The sequence below is a fragment of the Myotis davidii genome, unplaced genomic scaffold (assembly GCF_000327345.1).
Source record: "Myotis davidii unplaced genomic scaffold, ASM32734v1 scaffold1185, whole genome shotgun sequence".
Classification (NCBI taxonomy): domain Eukaryota; kingdom Metazoa; phylum Chordata; class Mammalia; order Chiroptera; family Vespertilionidae; genus Myotis; species Myotis davidii.
Window position 1 is genome coordinate 193,306 of NW_006296007.1, and position 17,574 is coordinate 210,879.

At 49.7% G+C, this 17,574-nt stretch overlaps 1 protein-coding gene across 4 annotated transcripts in view; it reads right to left on the minus strand.

The window, feature by feature from the left end:
- Positions 1-17,543, minus strand: part of PPFIBP2 (PTPRF interacting protein, binding protein 2 (liprin beta 2)) — a 138,320-nt gene extending 120,777 nt beyond the window's left edge. The window contains exons 1-3 of one of the 4 annotated variants that reach the window (XM_015568605.1): positions 17,368-17,543; positions 16,460-16,542; positions 14,372-14,496 (exon numbers count right to left, since the gene is read on the minus strand). The gene's annotated coding sequence lies outside the window, so the exon portion shown is untranslated. The remainder of the gene's footprint in view (positions 1-14,371; positions 14,497-16,459; positions 16,543-17,367) is intronic. The other 3 variants (XM_006770925.2, XM_006770927.2, XM_015568606.1) reach the window with 3 other exon arrangements.
- Between the last annotated feature and the right edge of the window lie 31 nt (positions 17,544-17,574).

Below are 17,574 nucleotides of genomic sequence, written 5' to 3' on the forward strand. Positions count from 1 at the left end.
TTTACCTCCAGGGAGGAACAAATGGACATCGAGTCATTTCACTGCCTCAACCTGAAGATAGACAAATTCAAAGAAATTCTTCAAATATAGCCTCAACCTGACTACTTCCAAGAAGTTTCAGCTCAAAACCACCACCTAAAAAATATAACCAGCCAGGAGTCCGTTAGAGCTGGGTAATGGGTAAGGAGATTCACTATACCTTCCTTCTACTTTTGTATAGGCTTGATTTTTTTTTTCAGTAAAAGATTAAACAAACATGCACACATACCACTTAGGGAGCCTGGATTTTCCAGAGGGAGTCACAGGACCCCACCTTCCCTTGCTAGGGACCAGCAGAACTGAGATTTGAACCTAAATTCCTGATGACTCATGTGGTGTTCTTCCTACAGTGCCATTCAGACTCCCTGAAGGTCCTAATATCTAACCAAACTCTCATCTCCCATCTTCCAGCCCCACCGCCTCTCACCTGGACCACCAAAGCTGCCTCCTCTCGGCTTCTTCCTTCTAGCTGACTCTTCCTCGACCATCCCAGTGCAGATAGGATATGTTCCGTAAAGCTTGTGACATCATTACTCTGCCCCCAAACCTCCCATGGCTCCCACCATTTTGGGAACAAAGCTGTCTTCTGGAGCTTGGCCACCAAACTTCTCCAACAGGCCCACACCCCCAGTGCATATCTGGCCTCGCCCTCAGGTCCAGTCACAATGGGCCGCTGCCTCATCCCTAAATCCAGAAAGATTTTCCCGTTTTCTCTATTTCCTTTGTTTAGGATGTTTTTATCCATCTATACTGTCAAGTTCTACCCATTCTAAGGCTTTCTAACACATGCGCCAACCCCAGGAAACCTTTCCTGACACCACTACCCCCAGTGCTTGAACATGCTGGATGCCTCCACTCTGTTCCTGCCATACCTGGCACCCACCTTTATCATCTCACTTACATGTTGTTTATACGATTCCTCGATCTATCTGTCTCCCCTTCTAAATTAAGAAGCTTGAGAGCAAGGAGTATGTGCTAGTCACCCTTCTACCCTCAGAGCCCAGCAGCGAACCTGACACAGGTGCATGCTTGGTAAATGTTGGCTGGCACAAAATGTTCAAGGTGTGTGTCTCTGAGTGATGAGAAAAGGGAGAGGGGAGCGGGTGGGGAGGTCAACTTCCTGAAATAAGGGCAGGGAGTTGTGCATAGCAGCCTCTCCAGTCTCACTCTCTCCAGCCTGATACTTGGAGTGGAGGCAGCTCTACCATATGAAGAACTTGGCTGTGCTTGGGCCTGGCATGAGCAAGAGACATAATAGATGAATGCAATTATGCTCCCGAGGGACCAACAGAAGAGGATGTAACTGCCCCTGACAGATGATAAAACCAGGCATTTCTCCTCCTCCTATTATTTTATAATGCTAAGTGACAAGAAAAAAAAGAGATCTGAATTGGAAAATTTTCTCTATCATCTAGAGCAGCGGTTGCCAATCAGTGGTCCACTGACCACTGGTGGTCCGTGAGGTCCGAAAGGTAGGCAACCGCTGATCTAGAGTGTTCAGGTGCCTCCTGCATAACCTTAGCCTGCAGCTAGCTACCTCCTACAAGCCTCCCAAGCTACCTGGGGAGGAGCACAGGTCCGCAACTTAGCAGGCTCTAGGCCAGTGGTCGGCAAACTCATTAGTCAACAGAGCCAAATATCAACAGTACGACGATTGAAATTTCTTTTGAGAGCCAAATTTTTTAAACTTAAACTATATAGGTAGGTACATTGTTATTAACTTAATTAGGGTATTCCTAAGGCTTAGGAAGAGCCACACTCAAGGGGCCAAAGAGCCGCATGTAGCTCACGAGCCACAGTTTGCCAACCACGGCTCTAGGCAAATGCTAACTGAATTCATCAAAATTTAGTCTGTATTTTGAATGTTCATTTCAACATTTGCTAAACATTTTAATTTTGAATCAATGCAAATTTTTTTCTTTTGCATTAAAAAAAAAAAGTTTAGTCCTAATTGGTTTGGCTCAGTGGATAGAACGTCGGCCTGCGGACTGAAGGGTCCCAGGTTCGATTCAGGTCAAGGGCATGTACCCTGGTTGCGTGAACATCCCCAGTGGGGAGAGTGTAGGAGGCAGCTAACCAGTAGGAGACCAAAGAATTTCCTTAAAGACAGGCAGGCTGTGTGCACTGGCAACAACAGCCTGGCTCCTGCCTCAGTCAGAGAAGGGGGCTTCCACTGCAGGCCTGGGCTGGATGTTGTTAGCAGGGTATTAGCACCTCTATCTTCACTGGAGGGTTGAGGAGCACATGGGAACCAGATGAAGACACCACACAGAACCCACTGCTGACAGCCCAGACTCAGGGGACCAGCTCTGCCTGGACCTCCCTGGGCTGAGCTTTTGGACAAGGCCGTCAAGCATCCTCCACTGACAGGGCTGGGGCCCCGTCCTCCCTCGGCAGGACCAGCAGTGAGTGCCTCTCCATCCCTCACCATGACACTGAGCCTTGCCCAATGAGAGTTTTGGAAATATCCTGTTATGGGCTAAATTATGTCCCCCTTCCCCAAAGTCATATGTTGAAGTCCTAACCCCCAGTACCTCAGAATATGACTGTGTCTACATATATAAAAAGCCAGCGACTGGAACCCTGTAATGACCAGAACGACTGGCCACTATGACGCCCACTGTGGTCAGTGAACCAGCCTGATCTGGGGGTGGGGCTGTTCGACCAACCTCCCGTGGCCCTTCCCCCCAGCCGGCCCTGCCCCTGATTGGCCCTCCCCACTGCATTTGGGGATGGGGCCAGCTGGTCCACTGCCCACAGCCCCTCCCCATGGCTGGCCCCACTCCCAATCAGCCCCCACTAACCTGATCAGCCTGCAGCCTCTCCTCCCAGCCAGCTCCACCCCCAATCACCCCCCCCAAACCAATCTGGGGTGGGGCTGGCTGGTCAACCTCCCATGGCTCCTCCCATGGCCACTGACCCCCAATTGGACCCCCACCCCATTTGGGGGTGGAGCAGGCTGGCCCAGTGCCCACAGCCCATCCCCATAGCTGGCCACGCCCCCAGTCATCCCCCCATCAGCCAATCACCCGCGGCCCCTTCCCCCAGATGACCTGCCAGCCAACCTCCCGCCATCTCTTCCTCCCACCTAGATCCACCCCGATTGGGGCCGGGCCAGCTGGACCCCACCTGTGCATGAATTTGTGCACTGGGCCTCTAGTTTAGAAATAAGATTTTTAAAGGGGTAATTAAGTGAAAATGAGGTCATTAGGGCGGGCCCTAATCCAATATGACTGCTGTCCTCATAAGGACACAGATGGGTACAGAGGGAAGACTTTGGGAAGGCACAAGGAGTAGATGGCCATCGAGAAGCCAAGGAGAGGGCCTCAGAAAAGAACCAAACCTGCCAACACCTTGATCTTGGATTTCTTGCCTTCAGACTTGTGAGAAGATAAATTTCTGTTCTTTAATCCACCCAGTTTGTGGTACTTCCTTACAGCATTCCCAGCAAGCTAACACATGCCCCGTGATCTTGAACACTCAGTGAGACCATCAGAAGAAGGTACAATCCTCCCCAGAGCCGTGGGCCTCTGTTCTCATCCACGGGTGCCCCTTCCTCTTAGGTTAGGGAGACCTTGCTTCACATCTTCAAACCCTAACACCCAGGTAAGGCCAATACCTGAGAGTCCTTTATTTTCTTTGTAAGTCAGCTCTGAGACAGTTGTACCTGGGAAGCAAGATCACTTAGCAAGGCCAGACTTGGCAGCTGCAAGGGCAAAACCCCAGGTTCCCTCGACATGACCAGCTGTCGAACTGCATTCAAGGAGCCAAGCGCCCTGGGCCCAGCCCTCTTCTCTTCAAGCCAAGTCAACAACTCCAGTGTATGCTGGGGGAGGGAGGGATGGGCAGGGCTGGGCCGCTACCCTCAGCTCACCAGTCATAAGACACTTGCCACCTGGGATCACTTCCCTCCCCTAAGAGCACTTAGGCCAGAGTGAGGTTGAGGGACTTTCCCAGGAAAAGTGACCCAGGAATCCCCCATTTGTACACAAACTCCTGCAGATCAAAGAGAGGCTGGCTGGGTGATTACACTGCTCCACGTCTCCCCTCCCTGAGGGGCCCAGAGCTCTTGCTCCTGGAAGTCTGTCAGCCTGACCCCAGAGAATGAAAACCTCTGCCGAATCTCCTGAGGGCCTCTCTCCCTTTTCTCACCTCTTTTTGTCCATAAAGCTGGGCCATTATTTTCCCATAGGAGAACTCCCATAGTTCCTCACACTCCAAGTGAAAGGTGGAGATATCTGTGTGATTCAAAAGAGCCACAGGAGGGGAAGGCAGTACTGATACCAGAGTCCCCACACCCAGCCCAGTCCACCCCAAGCCTTCTGCGACTCCTTTCTCATTCAGTCCCCTGCAGGAGAGGAGCGGGATGCAGTGGAAAGAGTCCAAGCTTTGGAGTCAGACCGACTTGTGTCTAAATCCTGGCTCTACTACTTGGAGCTGGGTTAGTGTTTGACCTTGGATAATACATATTAACCTCTCAGGTTACTATGTAATGGAGATAAGAGCACCTGCCCCACACTGGGCTGGTCAGAAGGTTAGGAGAGAGGAGACAGTCAAGGACTCACTCAGGGCCTGGACAGTAAATAAGCAACATGGGCCCCTCCTCTCTCGGAGGACAGGGCCCTAACTGCACTATTCCAGAGGTGGATTTAGCCAAGACCAAGACCCCTTATCAGGGCCTAAATGTTGAGATCTGGGGAAAATATATGATTTTGAGAAGTTGCCAAATCCCTTGCAGCTGGCTTCCCAATTAGGTAGATCTGGGGGGACAACCACTGTGCACAAGCTCTGAGCTTCCTATCTCTCTCTAGCAGAGTGAGACACCGTCTCTCTCTAGTGTCTGCCAGAAAGGTTGGGCACCACCAGGCTCTTACAGCCTGCTCCTCAGTCATCCTGCCAGTCTCCCCAGGCACCCAGCTTAGGGACAGTGAGCAGAGTTCATGATGATCAAGGCCCATCCACGCACAGGCCCCTGGCAGAGAAATCATAGCTGGGGAGATGACTGGAGAGACTCCAAAGGTGGAGGATGGAGCTGAGGCTGGGCTCTAGGGGCTGGGGAGAGGCAGGCCAGATCCTGACATGTGTGAAAGGCTGCAGCCTGGAGCAGGCGGTGTCTGGCCCCGGGCACTGGCCTCAGGAGGCCTACTGAACTCAGAGGTGGCCTGGAGAGACCACAGCCTCGTTGTACTTGCGACTCAGAGAAGCCCAATTGCTCCTAGTGGGCATCACCCATACAGAACACCCGGAGTTACTGAGGGAAGGTTTCCACACTCGCTGTGTAACCGAGATGCCGTGAGATGTGCGTCTCCGGCAGGGTCTTTCCCACGAACACCATTTGTCATTCAACTGGCACTAGGTTCATTTAAAATTCTCTTTCAATTATACTTAATCACGACATTTGAGGACTGGATTGGTGACCCTGAAGTAGCTCTTGAGTTTCCAACGTGCTCATGATTAGTAGGCAGGACATGGAGGTATAGATTTGTCCCACCCAAAGTCCCTTGAGTCACTGCAGCCCAAATACTAACTAGGGAGCCTCCCCCCGCAGCTTCCTAGGATGGTCTTAGGCTTGCTCTCTGGGCTGAGGGAAACTTTCCCAGGAGGAAGCCTGGAGCACCCACGGCCACCCTGAGGACAGAAGCAAGGGCTGGGTCTGGGTTGAGATCCAGGAGGGAGGACAGGCTGGACAGAGGATGGGGCCCTGGGCAGACCTGTTCAACAATAGAATGGGTTGGCTCTAAGGGCACAAGATCAGAAAGAAACCTAACTTCAGAAGGCGGCCACCACCAGCACCCACTTGCTCAGAGCCTGAACATGTCCCTGTAAAAACAATACTTTCCTTTCACACAGGTATCCCAGCACCCATTCCACACCCCTGCACGGGCAGGCTCCCAGCAAACGCTTAGGGAACTGTGCCGACCGCTCCTCTCCACCCCCACAGCCCCTCTTGGGTCACTGCCCAGGTTACTCTGACTCCCATCCCTCACCTCACCCTTCCCACCCACTCCACGGTACCATCTTGCTTACCATCCCTCCATGGCTGACACCCTGGGGTCCCCAACAGGTGAGGTGGGTTGTAACTTATTACTAATGATAAAGTAGCTAAAGCCAAGACTCTTTTTTTATATATAAATTAGAAAAGACTCCTAATTTTCTTGCCCCATTCTAATTTACTTTCTTGAATGGAAAAGAAAATAGAGGAATTCCGCCAGAAAATCAGCAATTGCCTACAGTACTTAGAGAGTAACAGTTTCCATGATGCCATGAGCAACAATGCAACTTCCTACTATAGAAAAGATTTACGTCCTAAACACACATATATATGTATACACATATATTTATTGGGGCCGGGTGTGCATCATAACAATCTGGCCACGTCCACCAAATGCTTCTCCAAAATTAATGTTGTCTGACACATGCACACCAACCATCTTCCTGCCTCTACATGAAGAGCCGATCCTCACAGCAAACTTAAAACCAAATAATCTGGACTCCCAGCATGTGGCTACATAGGGTGGAAAGAACGAGGGTTAGGGACCGGGTAGACTGTGCAAAAATTATCACCAAATAAGAAACCATGGGAAAGTCACTTATCCAGAGTCAGTTTCCTCCTCAGTTAAAGCCCTGTGAGGTTCTGTGCTTGGTGCTTGATGCATGGGGAGCACTCAATAGAGGAACACTTCAATCCCTGGCTCCCTATGTGACCTCACTTACTCCTCAGTTCCAGCCAAACCAAACCACTGGCTGTTTTCCACACATGCCCCATTATTTACCACCCCCACGCCTTTCCCTGGGCATCGCTGCTCCCTCTGCTAGAAATGCCCTTCACCCCCATAGAAAGGGATGTCTCTGGTCTTGTCTTTCCTTCAAGATACATATCAAAAGCCACCTGATGCCCCAATATTGGCTGTGTTTTCTCTGCAGTTATTACTGCCTGTTTTGAGTAAGGGGTACAGTCCTTAAATTTCATCCAGGCAAAGGACATGTTTCATTCCTCTCATGTTCCCACCATCACAGTATTCAGCACAGAGATGATGAAAAATCATTTCGTGACTGAAATAATAAACAAGGTCACAAATCTATTGACTTTAGAGTACCTCTGCTCCTAAAAGGGTGAGCATTTCCCTAGATGCAGTGGGCCTATTCTGACCTTGGGGCTTCCATAGCCTCCCTTCCCACTGCCTTCCCTGGCTTCCTTCCCTGCCACCCAGGCCAGGATAGCCTGCCCCTCAGACATCCACGTTGCTTAACCACAGCACTCTGCATCCTCCATCCATGCACCCCACCCAAAACCTCAGCCCATGTGAATAAGGCCCTGCTGCCCACAGCCCTTCCCACCTCCTCTTGGTGTGGGAAGCTTGCTCTGTGGCCCAGGCTGCAGACAGTCAGAATTCCCAGTGTCTTGGATGCTGTGAGCCCAGTGGCCCAGACCACATGGCCCTAGTTCTCTGGGTACCAGGATGTGGTGCTCTCAAAATCTTCAAGGTGGGGGAGTCTGTAAGAACCTCCATGCCCCAGTCAGGTGGTTGGATGAAGGTGGCTATCAGCAGAGAAGACACGCATACAATCACTTGTTTGGGATCACAGCCTCAGTTTCAGCCCCAAAGAGCCTTTCCTCTCTCCCAACCCCTGCTCCCAAGTCAGACTAAGCCTGTGACTCAAGACAGAGCAGCTTCTGCACAGCTTTATGGCTTCCCTTCCCCTGCCTCCCACCCTCATTCCGCCCTACAGTTGCTGCAAGTCATCTCTGCTCAGAAGCCATCAATTACAACCCCCACCCGCCAAATCCTGCAGCACTTTAACCTTTCAGGAAACTCTGCCTCCCCTGGCATTTCACAAATTTCCCTCTAGTCAGTACTGCGTAAGACAGCTGCCTGGCCCTAGAGATAAGCTTGAGTTATTCGGAATTTCTTACATCATCTCAAACCTACTTCCTCTTTTATACTCTTGACCATCACCACCACGGACCTTCAACTCTGCCCTCTGAGCAACACAGAACATGGCAGCTCCCTGACCCACCTGAATGAAATCGCAGTCACAGCCTGGTGTCTTCCTGTCTGTCCCCAGGTCCTTCCCAAGCTTACAGGGCAGGGACTCCAGCATTTAAGGTCCCTCTCCAACCTGCTCCCAAAGTGTGCTGTCCAGGGTACTACCTCCAGGTGTGGCCAGTCTTGGCCAGTGCAGGGAAAGGGATGAGACCCTAGCAAGGTATAAACCCAGGACTTGCAGTAACGCAGCCAGGCTGAGCCAGTTTACATGGGCTTTTCCACATGGTCAGGTAGGATACTCACACCAATTGATTCTGGAGCCTAAAGGCAGGACTTTGCACTTACCCCTGCCACATCTCATCGAGCTGGCGCGGGCTCTGAACTCTGTTTGCTGCCCTTGTGCTGAACTTTGGTGACCGGCCATGTGAAACCAAGCTGTTCCCCCCCCCCCTCTGCCGTGCACTACTGCCTCCTGGATTTCCTGCTCATGTCCACCATGGCTATCCTTTGAGTCACACCTGGGGGCCCAGAGAATGCTACTCCCCCCTGAAACCTCAGTTATAAGCTTAGATATGGATGATATAAATCATTCCTCTTGACAAAGCATCTTTCCCAGGCTTCCTGAGAATAGCATGATAATGATAATAATACCACTTATTGACTATTTAAGACATGCCAAGCACTGTAGCCAACGTTTTCTGTGCATTATCTCATTTAATTGTTACCAAAACAGAATAAAATAGGCCTGTTCCCATTGGACAGATGAGGAACTTAAAGCTCAGAGAGGTAGAGACGTGCTCAAAGTAGCAACAGCAAGTATGTGTAGAGTTGGTATTTAAATGGAGGCCTCTCTGATTCGAAGTCCATGCTCTAGAGCAGGGGTAGGAATGTCAGGCCCATGGGTCATATAAGGCCCTCGAAATCATTTGGTCTGGCCCTGACAAGGCAACCACAGGCGGGACTGGAAATTCAATAAATCTAGGAACTTTTTCATAGCAGCATAAATTTATATTAAGTGAATTATATTAAATGAATGATGTTATAAATATCCAAATAGCCCTTGGCAGAAAAAAGGTTCCCGCCCTAGCTGGTTTGGCTCAGTGGATAGAATGTTAGCCTGTGGAGTGAAGGGTCCTGAGTTCAATTCCAGTCAAGGGCACATGCCCGGGCTGTGGGCTCCATCCCCAGTGAGGGACGTGTAGGAGGCAGCCGATCAATGGTTCTCTCTCATCATTGATGTTTCTGTCTCTCTCCTTCTCCCGTCCTCTCTGAAATCAATAAATATATATTTTAAAAAAGAAATAAAGAAAAAAGGTCCCCACCCCTGCTCTAGAGCTATCAGGGTTCTCAGAGACTAGGAAGGCCAAGTCCTCATGGTGGAGAAAAGCTGCTGCCTGCCACGCTGGAAGTGGGGGTGGGGGGGACAGGAGGAGTCAGATTCCTTCTCTCCAGAGCAGGACAATAATCCCAGCTGAGGCAATGTGAGTTCCAATGAGCCGGCCCAGAGAAAACCTAGATGGACATGCAGGGTGGCGGTTGTTGTTACCGGGTGAGCAGCCTCGCATCACAGAACCAGATGTCTTGGCTGGTGGCAGGAAGAACTTATGTAATAAAACTTTTTCATGACATCTACCCAAGGTCAGTTGTCAGAGCCAAGAACTATTCCTTTGCTTTAGCAAACTGTTAAATTAGAAGAATCTGCCTTACCCACCCGAAGTCAAGTTCTAACTTCACCCCTCCCCCTACTGCCATCCATTCTCACCAGTCCGACCTCCCCTACCTGTCCTGGTTCCTCACTGAATGTGGAGTTTGATACCACACGTTCCAGTGTGCCTGGGACACTCCTGTCATTCCAGGATCCCATCCAATTCAGTATAGGTCCACCTCCTTTCACTCTCAAAAGCGTCCCTGATTGGACAATAAATTAAGTCTAACATTCTGGGACCTTAAAAAAATGACTTTACTTCCTTGACACCTGTTTCCCTTCCATACGATGGGAATCACACTACTATCTCATGAGGCAAACCCTTTGTAAAGTCCACCAAAGCCCAAGCCCCACCCCATCCTTCCCTCTGGAGGCAGCTTTCCGAGGGGCCTGTCCACACCTCTGTTGTCTCCATGGAGCAGTCCAGCTGGAGCTAGCTATTCATGCGAAAACCTCTCTGATTCAGGGGAAAGGAGGTCTTGTGTTGGGGGAAGGAAATTTGCCCCTGAAGAGAAGGGCGTTGCCACATATGCATGCAGGAAATAAAGGTAACCCATTTGCAGTCTTCCTAGAATGAGCTGCGGCTTAATCCCTACAACACACCACTTGGCTCCTACATCACACCAACACACACACACACACACACACACACACACACACACACACACACACAGGTTGTCAAACCAAGACTCCTTCTGGCAGGGCTCCCTGGACCTATCTGCCAGAAGCAGGTAGGAGGATTTTGCTAAGACCTCTTGGAACACCCCAGAACAGTCACAGGAGTGGCTCCCCAGGCCACAGTAGTGCCTGCCCAGCTGAGAGGCCCACTACATCTGACTGGCACATTCCATCCATGCTCACAAGTCACTATAGATCTATGCCTTTACTCAGGAGACAGAGCAGGAGTTCTGACTATGCTACTAAAACACATTCCCAGCGGCCAGCAGGTATTGGCACTCTCCAAGCAGGCACAGCCACCCTGAGATTTGGAGCTCCTCCTTCCCAATGCCTGTCCTCAAGCAGGAAACAGACACAGGTGGGTTTGGTTCCAAGCCATCACAATGGAGTATTGCACTAAAGCTAGTCGTAGCCTTTTTGGTGGCGAAGGGTCTGCCTTCAAAAACACAGCATCTGTGAAGCACAACAAAGCAAAGCTCAATAAAACCAGGTGTGCCTGTGAACCCACATCAGAGCCACCTGGGAACATCGAAGCAGCTGGAGGGCAGGGGGGAGGCCAGGATCCGGTCCATTCCCCGTAGCTTCACCTGGGTTAACGAAGTCTTCCTGGAGACTTGTTAGTAGCCCCTCCATCCACTCTCCTCTGCATAAGTCCTTCCTGAGCCATGGGCAACCCAGATCTCAAGTCTGTACTCTATGGCTATCCCTGATACTTTGGTATGGGTGAGCAGGCTCGTGAGATACATTCTGGTCTTAATTTAAAAAAATAAAAAAAGAAAAACAAGAAAGAAAGAAAAACTCAAAACAAGATGAAGCGGAAACTTGCCAGAGCTAGTTACATAGTTGAAAAGAGAACAAGTTTTTGCTCAAAGTCAAATCCCAGCATTTATCATGTCTTTGTTTTTATTTGGCAATCACCACATGTCCGGCAATAATCTAAATGTTTTCATCTAAATGCATTAATCCACCTCTGCCTTATCAAACCGAGGTGAACACTGTGCCCTGGCAAAGGCAGAGCTTTATCCTAAGATGCTGGAGGCTGAGGAACCAGGCTGGGCAGAGAGGTGTGGAAGGGAGGGGTAAGGGGGTGAGGAAATCCAGCCTCAGGCCACTGAGTCTCTGGGCAGCAGGACAGATTCTAGATAAGGTCCTCTCCTCATGTGACAGCCTTGGCCCTCCACCAGTCATCTGGATCCCTGATCCTGGCCCTACACCAGGCCCCTGCGTAGAGGAGGTCCTCAGGGCTGGTTGCCTTTCCTCAGATAGGCTCCCCCCTGCCATGGACCCCACTCCAATGGATGTGTCCCTAAAGTTTGTCTAGGAAAAAAAAAAAAAGGTGTTTGGATCTTGGAATACATTTTTCCATAGAATTGATAGATTTGTAGACGAAAGGAGCCACATGCTAACCTGACAAGCTCAGGGGAGGCCTGCGTGGCAGTCTTGCAAACTCAGAGACACGAAGGGAAAGTGATTGAAGGATCATGTGTGGGAGGTTAATTTTGGCCAGGACATGGGACATACAACTTTAATTATATTCTGTGGATGAAAAGGAATACATGCTAACCTGACAAGCTCAAAGAAGGCCTGTGTGGCAGCGTCTTGCAAACTCAGAGACCTAAAGGAACCACAAAAGATGGTCTGAAAATTAAATATTTAACTACAAACAGGTTATAGTGGGTAGTCATGTCCTAAGCCAATATCTTCACTGACAAGGTCAACCTTTACCTTTTCTGAGCCTATCTGTCTTTTTGCATTTATGATAACATACCCTTGAAATGTCTGGGTAACTTGTAACTTCCCTTTTTCTGGAGCCCCTGGGGCACAACCAAATGTGCTGGGCCTCAGGACAGATATCATAAATTCCTTCACTATCATGTTAATTGAATTTCATATAACTCACCTATGTCCCTCCTTTGATTGCAATGTATAAATACAAATGTAACCCCACCATTCTCCGGAGCATTATCTCAATTCGTTGAGGTTCTGCTTCCTGGCATATGTCGGCAGTTTGGCTCAAATAAACTCACAAAAATTCTTTATAGGTTTCAATGGGTTTTTTTACGTTAACAGGTTGGTGGATGCAGTCCCAGAAAAACGATTTAGTACACATGCTTCCACACTAAGCACTAACAAGTATGAGTGCTGATACCATAAAAGCTCTCCCCACTTCCCATCAGCCCGCGTACAGCCAGGCCACAGGACAGAAAGGAGGACTCATGAGCCTTCACACCCACCCTGGCACTGGCTGCCAGCAGACACTTCCCCTCCGAGTCCTTGGCCTACAAGACTCCAGCCTTAGCTATCCTGAAGGCCGAATTCACCCAAACTTGGTCTTTCCCGTTTTTCATTGCTTAATGGAATCTCCATCTGGACCTTCTGGCAACTTCTCTCTGGCCAAACCCACTGTGCTCCAAAGGCAAGAGCCCAAGGCCAGAGGACCAGGAGGCCCGGGTTCTGTCACCAGCAGCCGAGCCTTCTTCTGGGCGTCACCATTCTCCGGAGTAAAAATATAAGGGCCAATGCAAGAAACTACCCAGGGCTCCCTCCTGATTCCAGAGACACAGCCACTCTCATTTGCCTTTCCTCTTCTATGTCCCTCCAAGCTCTCATGCAGCTAACAATTGCCTCCTTCTTTTCCCAGCAAACTAGCACAAAATGTCAGTGTCCAATTTGACTCTTTTCTCCCTCCCTCAAAGCCAATCAGTCCCCAAATCCTGCAGGATTTCTTGGCAAGCTCACCCGCTTCTGTTTCCTCTTCTCCATCTCTACTGCTGTTCCCTTGATTTAGGTCTTAATCTACTTCAGCGGGTTAGTCCAACAGTGCATTCTCACAAGAAGTTCCCCTCTCCCTCCAATCTGCCCTTCCCCATCCTGAATCCTTCTCAAAGCACAGCTTTCACGTGCCTTTTCCTTATTCAAAGGCCTTCAATGTCATTGGGATAAAATTTAAGTTCTTTTGCTTCAAATTTTCAAGGCCTTCTATGATCTATCCACAGGCCCCACCTCTCCTGATGTCCCCTCTCCACCTCACCTGGTGACTCTAGCCATGTGGGCCACTCCTCATTGGGCTTGTCCCAGTCTTTCATGTTCTGGTCTTATTCCCTCCCTCATCTCCTACACAAAATAACCTGCCCTTAACCCTTTACTGAGGCAAAATTGCAAAACCAGCTAGCTCAAGGCTCCCGTCTGTCACCAACTCTTCCTGAACATCTGCCATGTGTAGGCTGCACAGCAGGGCTGATGCAGCCCTAGAGCAGCTCTGAGTTTGCAGGGTGTGTGGCTAGAGATATGCAAATGAGGTGCCTAAGTACTGTTACAGAGATCTGTATTTGATGCTATACATATGCAATAGTAGAGAGCAGAGTAAACATGATGTGGGGGTGGGGGAAGGAGAGGTGTTTCAAGAGTTTGATCTACATTAATATGAAGGATTAATAAGAGTTAGTTCATCTGGCAGAGCAGAGACCAAAGGGCCTTCCAGGAAGAGGAAGTAATATTTGCAAAGGCAGAGAGGCACAAAGGATAGATGGGGGACAGTGGAGATGCAGCTGGGGAGCTAAATTATCATCAGCCTCTGCAGAGCCCTGAATGCCATACAAAGTTGTTATACTTTCTCCTTTCAAAGAGGCAATCTTATTCCATCTGTGTCTAGACTTTCTTTCTACAGGTGTGTTACAGAGGCCAAGATTACCATACAACAGGAAACATGGCCATTCAAAGCATCGTGCACAATGAATGCTCAGTTATCAGTGTGCAGAACAGTGTATGCGACAGAGAGAGGAAAAGAAAGTAAGAATTACCAAGGAACACCAAACTAAGAATTACCTAGAAGCACAAAACAGGTATCACACATTTCCTGAAGACAAAGCTGAGTGTTAGCAGCCCCCTGGAACTCTTGGGGCCACCTGGGTCTAAAGCTAAACGGATGCTCTTGGACAGCACCTCCCAGAAGATTATTTACCTGGTGCCTGAGAGACAAGAAGGGATCTCCTGAAGATCTACAAGGTCGAACCAGACCTGGCTCTCAGGGTACCATCAAGTATTGAAGCCAAAGAATGATGCCAGGAAACACAAAGTGGAACTGTTCTGAAGAAGGAGGAAGCAGGAAAAAGTAGTGACTCAGGAAAACACAAAGCTGCCAAATGTTTTAGCCTGGTTGTGCCCACACCAAGTGGTGACATGTCACTTTACTTTTCCCCTGAGTGTCACCTCTTGAATGGGGGTGCCCTGTCTGGGAGCTTAATAAATGCTTAAATGCCTCCTAGTGTGTTCACATTAGCCCTTCCTTCTCATATTTTGCAATAGGGACTCCACCAGAGGATTTTAAGCAAAGAAGTGTCATGAGCAGATTTATATTTCAGAAAAACAGTTTTCTGCCCGGTAAAAAATAACTTCAAATCTTACCCCAAATGTTATAGTCCTAAGTGCATGCCATCCCTCCTCCAAAGCTGGATTCTCTCTCTTTTATAAAAAAAGATTTTTTTTTTAAATTGATTTCAGAGAGGAAGGGAAAGGGAGAGATAGAAGCATCAATGATGAAAGAGAATCATTGATTAGCTGCCTCCTGCACGCCCCCCACAGGGGACCAAGCCCGCCCCGGGCATGTGCCCTGACCAGAAATCAAACTGTGACCTCCTTGTTCATGGTCAATGCTCAACCACTGAGCTACACGGGTCTGGCCAAAGCTGAATTCTTTCAGAATCGCTCTTCCCTCCTCCCTTGGCCTGTGCAGTCAGTTCAAGAGACTGACAGGACTTCTTCCTAGACCCCTGTCTTACAGATTCTCTCTCTAGAGTCCCTCCTGCCTCAGTGCCCCACTATCTCACACCAAATATAAGGCCTCATCACTTCTATCCTAATTGACTTTCTAGGGTCCTATCTGGGGCCTCCACCCCATGTCTTTGCCCCCTGGTCACTTCTTCCCACAGCATCGCCAGGAGTCCACCACAGCTGGTCCCACCCAGCCTTCACCTGGGGAAATCAGCATCACCTGGGGAAACTTGGTTAAAAATATCCCAAATATACGTAATAGGAATAGTTTAAAAGCTCCCCCAGGCGATTCTGAGGCATAGCCAGGCTTGCAAACTACAGCTCTAAATCCTGGTTACAGATAGTGAAGGGCTCTCACAACCTAGGAACAGGTTAGAAATGCGGAATGTCAGGCCACACCCTTGACCTAGAGATCAGAATCAGCATTTGAACAAGATCCCCAGGCGATTCTTAAGCTTGTTACAGTCCAAGAGCACCGCTCTCAAGTGTGGCCTGGCCACTCATCCCACAATACCAACGTTTACTGGGTTTTCTCCACATCAGATTAGGGTTTGGGAAGCTGGGAGGGTCTAGGGCAAAGGTCCCTGACTGTAAGCTCACAGAAACATCCATCCTTCCCCTGCTTCAGGCCCATTATTGGCTTCCATGCTTTCAGACAAAGTCCAGACCTCACCACCTGCTGGGACCATGTTTTTCATCCTTGTCAACTTTACTGCCTACCACCCCATAGGGGCCAGCTGGAGAACTTGCCACTTCTCAGGGCTAGCTGGTGCTTGCTGGCTACACAGCTCCCACAGCCCAGGTCACACACTGCCCACCTCTGCCGGGAGAAACTCAGGAAACATTCTTCAAGGTCTATTACATGACACCTCTTTCTTGACATTATCCCAGATTCTCCCTGCTCAGATGAAAGATAGGAATTCCCACCACTCTTTGCTCATACTTCATGCACTGGGTAAGTAATCTGGGAGGTTAGCACACTTGCTACAGCGACCCCAGTAAAGCAGTGACCATGGTACTGTTTGTCCCCCCAGTAGCAATAAGCTAGCAACTGGCACATCCTCCAATCTCAAAGAAATAATAATAATGTGTTAAATTATCACCCACTTCAAAGTCATTTGAAGATGAATTTAAGCCGAATACAAATGGGCTGTCTCTCTTAAGCCCCAAAGAGAAACATAATCTCTAAATCAAACAACATTATGTGTTTTCCATATACAAATAATAACCAAAGACTGAACATGCTGAAGATGAATTCATTATTTTTACAGCCAATTACCTTTCTGTCGTTGGGCATTTTACTTCACAAAATGCAATAACATTTGGAAACACTTCAGGTTTGTATTATAATCAATTCAGGAACTGGGAGAGGAAGGAGAGAGATGAAGAGAAAGACAGAAGTAGACCCAAACTGGAAAGGGAGACGGATCCATACCAAATACCCAGCTGCTGTAAATGTAAAAATATAATACTCTGCATTTATTTTTTTTAATAATTAAAAAATGACCAGAATGCCTGTTTTGATCCCACCCAAACTTTGAAAAGTTCTGGCCTTAGCTATATAACTTTATTTTTATCTGAGGGAAAATTGGGGTCTGGAGTGGGGATGTCAGGAAGGGGTGGAGGAGCCCACTTTCAAGTAGGACCACCCCCTTCCTGCTGTCTAGTGGGAGGCAGTGGCTCCAACGGTTCAAAAACCTGTTGCATTCTTGCAATTACGGTATAGAGCTGGTCTCGGCCAAGGCTTAGCATCCGGACACACGCTCTGTCACACAGATTTACTTGGGCAAACAGACCGTAAACTTCCCGACCACTTTGGGCTCTCTAGGTTACGCTGCTGCTCCAGCGGACCGAGCAGAGCTCACATACCACACAGCCCTGAAGGGGCGACCACCCAGCGCACCTCCAGGGACACCCTAGCACCTGTAGGGGCGCAGACTGTCCCTAGTCCCGGGCAGAGCAGGGTGCAGGCTCGGAGCAAATCCACCGGAGCTATACCGTCCTCCCAGCCTTCCGGCCAGAGAAGGGGAAGAGGGTCCCCGTCCTCGCGCTGGGGACACGCTCTGACGCCATCCTGCCCCTGGCCTCCACTCCGCGGGTGGTTCTAGGATCTGGGGACCCAGGGTCCCAGGCAATGCCCCTGCGGGGTCTGCAGCGGGCCTGGGGGCGTGGAGAGAGCCCACTGACCTGGGTGCGGGACTCCGCTCCGGGCGGCTCAGGTGTGCGGGCCGCTCCCGTGTCCTTCCCACCTCCGAACATGAGAGCTGCGAGCCGAGCTGCAGGTCACTGACCCACCGACCAACTGACCGACCCACCAGCGGACTGGCCGGCAGCGGCCGGGTCTGGAGCCCACGTGACGGGGGCGGGGACCCACGGAGGCTCATCCCGAGGCGC